The sequence below is a fragment of the Callospermophilus lateralis genome, unplaced genomic scaffold, assembly GCF_048772815.1.
Source record: "Callospermophilus lateralis isolate mCalLat2 unplaced genomic scaffold, mCalLat2.hap1 Scaffold_91, whole genome shotgun sequence".
Classification (NCBI taxonomy): Eukaryota; Metazoa; Chordata; class Mammalia; order Rodentia; family Sciuridae; genus Callospermophilus; species Callospermophilus lateralis.
In genome coordinates this window covers 1,981,517-1,987,290 of record NW_027517238.1, presented here as the reverse complement: position 1 = coordinate 1,987,290, position 5,774 = coordinate 1,981,517, and the positions used below count along the sequence as shown (strand labels likewise).

At 32.9% G+C, this 5,774-nt stretch overlaps 1 pseudogene; it reads right to left on the bottom strand.

Moving 5' to 3' along the window:
• Positions 1–4,733: 4,733 nt before the first annotated feature.
• On the bottom strand, positions 4,734–5,447 carry LOC143641234 (RNA transcription, translation and transport factor protein pseudogene; annotated as a pseudogene).
• Between the last annotated feature and the right edge of the window lie 327 nt (positions 5,448–5,774).

Here is a 5,774-nt window from a genome sequence, read left to right as displayed (position 1 = left end):
GGGGCTGTTTGTTATTTTGGAGAGTACATTGTTTTGCTTTTTTATTTTTATTTTTTTAAGAGAAAGAGAATTTTAATATTTTTTAAATTTTTTTTAGTTATCAGCGGACACAACATCTTTTTTGTATGTGGTGCTGAGGATCGAACCCAGGCCGCACGCATGCCAGGCGAGCATGCTACTGCTTGAGCCACATCCCCAGCCCTCTCTTGCTTTTTAAAATGCAATTTGGTCTTTGGTTTGAATGAATATATCATGCTCATAACTAATAAATGCTACATATCAAAATAAAGAAGCATTATTACATATTTTGACTGCCCAGATTCTATGTTTTCACAATAAAAAGTGTTATTTTCAAAGGATGTCTTTGAGGCCCAGAATAAAGGACAGAAAAGATAGATCTCTTTATACTTAGGATTTTAATACTTCCTTGGCTGACAGGGAAAGATTTTTCAATACAAAGAAAAGGCATTATGAGTACAGGAGCATCAGTCTCATGAGGCCATATAAGGGATATATTACCAGCAATATTCCAACCTAATTTGTCAGAATTATATAGCTCTTTTTTAAAAGCCACATTAATAAAAAGTAAGCACTTCCACCAAGATACATTGATATTACTTGTTGTTATTCTAAACAAGAAGAAAAAATAGGGATGATGCAGTATTAGCAGTGGTAGGCATTAGTGTATTCCAGTTTAATTTCAACCCCAAATCCAGACCATTAAATACAATTTGGAAAGGCTCAGCTCTTAGAGTATCAGAGGATGTGCATCCCATATGTAATGAAGAAGCACTCCTGTAAATCGGTGGATGAGCATTATGCATTCTGATGAACTAAGCATAGAGGTTGAAATTATAACTAATGAAAAAAGCTCTGCCTCCTTACCTGGCATCTTGTAACAAAATTGGTAAGCTATCATCTCAAGGGCCCAGTCTCCAAATTTAATTTGTTTAACAAATATTTATTAAGTGTATACTTTGTTAGGTGTGAGTTATAGGAAAAAATTATTCCAGTGACTCCCCAGTTAATTCAGCAGTCTCTATCTATGTGGATAGCTTCAAAAATAGCAGTAAATTAAACATGTAATTACAATAACAGTTCTAGTTTTAAAATAGCATCATTTAATGTTATTTTTTCAGCTAATAAAGAACGTATCTGAAATCATAAATAACAAAAAAATGCTACCAGACATTTGAACACCTTTTATTTTACCCTTGTACACAACTGAACTTCACACAATGAAAATCCACCTCAAAATAACAACCTTCCAGCATGGCAAAATGCTGAACTATAACAGAAAAAAAATTGCACAGTATAGTTCACTTAGTGAGAAACATATCACATATACTTCATAATGGTACTCAATGGTTAGGGGAAAGAAATATTGTGTGATTTATAGAGATTAATCAGATAATTTAACTCATTAACAAAGGTGTCTTCTTTTCTCCCCTAGTTTTAAAGTATATAGTTTCCAATGTTATAAATTCTTCTCTTAAGGGAAATAAACACAATTCAGAGCTCAAGAAGAGAAAATGAAACCTAACATCTGCTGTTAATTACTTACACACAAACACACAAAAACATACATATAAATATACATACATTACATATAAATATGTATATTAAGCATAAAATATGCATAATATGTAATAGAAATATTTATACAATATATAATACATTAATTACATATAAAATGTACTAAAATTTTAGGCATTGTATATAAAAAAGTATTTATTCTATATGATATAATAATAATGTTGTGTTACATATATTAATCATATAAAATATATGTAAATGAATAAAAATAATTTTATATAAAATATATTACATACATAAATTATATGTAAAATACATAGTATAATATTTTAATATATTATATACTTATACATACAAATGTGTGTGTTTGTGTGTGTGTGTGTGTGTGTGTGTGTGTGTCCATTGTTTGGAACTAGATCTTTAAAAACCTGAGAAAGCACGTATTGCCTCCATTTCTATAAATAATGGATTTTGTAATTTATTCTTTTTAGTTATACATGACAGTAAAATATATTTTGACATATCCTACATACATGGAGCATAACTTCCCATTCTTGTGGTTGTACATGATATCGAGTTACACTGGTCATGTTTTCATATATGAACACAGGAAAATTATGTCTGATTCATTCTTTTGTCTCTCCCATTGCCATCTACTCTTGCTTCCTCCCTACCCCATCCAATCTGTATAACCTCTAATCCTCCTTCCCAGCAGCCTATTGTGAGTCAGTATCCACATATCAAAGAGATCATTCAGCCTTTAGTTTTTTGGGATTGGCTAATTTCACTTAGCATGATGGCCTCCAATTCCATCCATTTGCTGGCAAATGCCACAATTTCATTCGGCTTTATGGTTGAGTAATATTCCATTATACATATGTATCACATTTTCTTTATCCATTCATCTATCCATTCACCTATTTTGGTTTCATAGCTTAACTAAGGTGAATTGATCTTTTATGAACATTGATGGGACCACATCACTATAGCATGCTGATTTTAAGTCTTTTGGGTAAATACTGATGAGTGGGATAACTGGATCAAATGGTGATTCCTTTCCAAGTTTTCTGTGGAATCTCCATACTGCTTTCCAGAGTGCTTGCACCAATTTGCAGTCCCACCAGCAATGTAGGAGTGTGTCTTTTGCCAGCATTTATTGTTACTTGTATTCTTGATAATTGCTATTTTGATTGGAGTGAAAAGAAATTTCAGTGTAGTTTTAATTGCATTTCTCTAATTGCTATTGATGTTTAACATTTTTTAATATATTTATTGATCATTCTTATTTATTTTCTGTGAAGTTTCTGTTCAATTCCTTTGCACATTTATTAATTGGGCTATTTGTGGTTTTTTGTTTTTGTTTTTGGTGTTAAGTTTTTTGAGATCTTCATATATCCTGGAGATTAATGCTCCATCTGAGATGCAGGTGGCAAAGATTTTCTCGCATCTGTAAGCTCTTTCTTCAGGTACTTGATTGTTTCCTTTTCTGTGAGGAAGCTTTTTAGTTTGATTTCATCCCATTTATTGATTCTTGATTTTACTGTTTATGCTTCAGGAGTCTTGTTGAGGACTTTGGTTCCTAGGCTGACATGATGGAGAACTGGGCCTACTTTTTCTTCTGTTAGGCACAGGGTCTCTATTCTAAAGCCTAGGTCCTTGATCCTCTTTGAGTTGAGTTTTGTGCAGGGTGAAAGAGAGGTTTAATTTCATTTTGGTGCATATGGATTTCCAGTTTTCCCAGTACCATTTGTTGAAGAGCCTATCTTCTCTCCAATGTATGTTTATGGTGACTTTCTCTAGTATGAGATAACTATATTTATGTGGGTTTATCTTTGTGTCTTCTATTCTGTACCAGTGGTCTTCATGTCTGTTTTGGTGCCAATAACATGCCCTTGTTACTATAGCTCTGCAGTATAATTTAAGGTCTAGTATTGTGATGCCTCCTATTTGACTTTTGTTGATGAGGATTGCTTTGGCTATTCTGGGACACTATTTTTTCTGAATGAATTTCATGACTGCTTTTTCTATTTCTATGAAGAATATCATTGTAACCTTAATAGTAACTGCATTAAATCTGTATAACACTTTTGATAGTGTGGCCCTTTTGACAATATTAATTCTATCAAAGAACATGGGAGATCTTTCCATCTTCTAAGGTCTTCTTGAATTTCTTTCTTTAGTGTCCTGTAGTTTTCATAGTTCTGTAGTTTTCAATAAAATAAAAAAATATTTATTTTATTTGATGTAACATTGAATGGGATAATTTTCCTAATTTCCCTTTCACTTGATTCATCATTGATGTGTAAGACCACAATGAATTGATGGGTGTTAATCTTATATCCTGCTATTTTGCGGAATTCATTTAAGAGTTCTGAAAATTTTCTATTGTACGGTAGCTTTTATTTTTTATATTATCATTGATTTCTACTTTCATTCCATTATGATCTGATAGGATGCAAGGTATTATCTCTATTTTTTTGTATTTGTTAAGAGTTGCTTTATGACCTGATATATGGTCTATTTTAGAGAAAGATCCATGTACCACTGAAAAGAAAGTATATTCACTCATTGATGAATAAAGTATTCTATACATGTCTGTTAAGTCTAAATTACTAATTGTATTTTTTAGTTCTATAGCTTCTTTATTTAATTTTTGTTTGAAGGATCTATCTAGTGGTAAAAGAGGTGTTTTAAAGTCACTCAATATTATTGTGTTGTGGTCTATTTGCTTCTTGAAATTGAGAAGGGCTTATTTGATATATGCAGATGGTCCATTGTTTGGGACATAAATATTTATGATTGTTATGTCTTGTTGATGTATAATTTCCTTAAGCAGTACAAAATGTCTTTCTTTGTCCCTTCTGATTAACTTTGGCTTAATGTCTACTTATTTGGATGGGATGGAAACCCCAGCTTGTTCATAAGATATGATATGTTTTGTTTTTCCCATCCTTTTACCTTCAGTCTGTGGATGGCTTTGCCTATGAGGTGAGTCTCTTGGAGAAACCATACTGTTGGGTCCTGTCTTTTTCTTTCCCCCACTTTCTCAAGCTTAATTTAGAGGGAAAAAAAATAATGGTGGTAAATCTCTAGAACATAGTCAATTTCCCTTGAAAATGTGATATTTGATTTCCAAACACATGCTGGAAGTGTACATGGTTCCCAATTATACTAAGTAAGTAAGAAGCTAAAATCCTTCATCTTCCAACTTTCCCTAATCTATGCTCTGTCTTTGGATCAACAAAAATTGCCTGAAAAGCTACTATGGCTTCATCAATTTTTTTTCTGTAGCTCTTTGAGTTCTTCTATACGCAGCAATCACAGAATCTTGGCAGCTTCATTAAGAACTTCATCTTCTGTGTCAAAGCCAAGAATATATTTGTCTAAAGCAATAGGCAAGCCCTCTTTCGTTTGATTTGCTTTAGCGAATGCATCATGTGTTAGGCGTCCTTGAACCCAAATGCTAATTGCCTCAAGCATTACCAGGCAATTATTACCATACTGAAGCCATCACACCAGCTTGAAGTCAGGATTATTTACGTCCAAATTGACCAATGCCTCTGCATTTTTAGTTGCATTGTCAATATTTTTTGCATTATCAGGTACCAAGTCCTTGTATTTTTTAGCATCATCTCCATACTCAAGTCGAATAGCAAAGCCAATAAGCCAACCAATTGCTTCTTGTCAATCCTGAATCTTGAAGGAACAGTTAACATCTCTGAGATACTTTTCAAAGTACTCAGGATAGTCACTGCTGTGGATGTTTCTTATATTACCTGTCTTTAATCTTGTAGTGTAGTAATCATCTGATATTCAAGCCAAACAATAAAGTTTCTAAATTCTGTTTTATCTTTACAGTTGAAGCTAGAAGGATTGTAGTAGTTGAGAGCCATCAGTTTGCATCAGAACATGGTCCCCACTTCTTGCTCTTGTCCCCAGGGCCTTGCCAGGAGAGGAGAAGCAAAGTGGAACAGGCAGCTCAGGAACCTGCAATGTGCTGGCAATAGGGCAGGCTGGCACCTGGGTCTTGTTTTGTAGTCCAAAATGTGAGTGTATGTCTTTAGTTTGATTAATTTAGGGCATTTACATTCAGTGTTATTATTGAGATATGATTTTTATTCCATATCATTTTGATTTATTTCTTGTTTTTAATTTGAATTAGATTGTCAATTGATTCACTTTTCTTTTATTATAGTTTCTCCTTTGCTGGTTTTCACTTTTATTTTTCATTTCTTCTT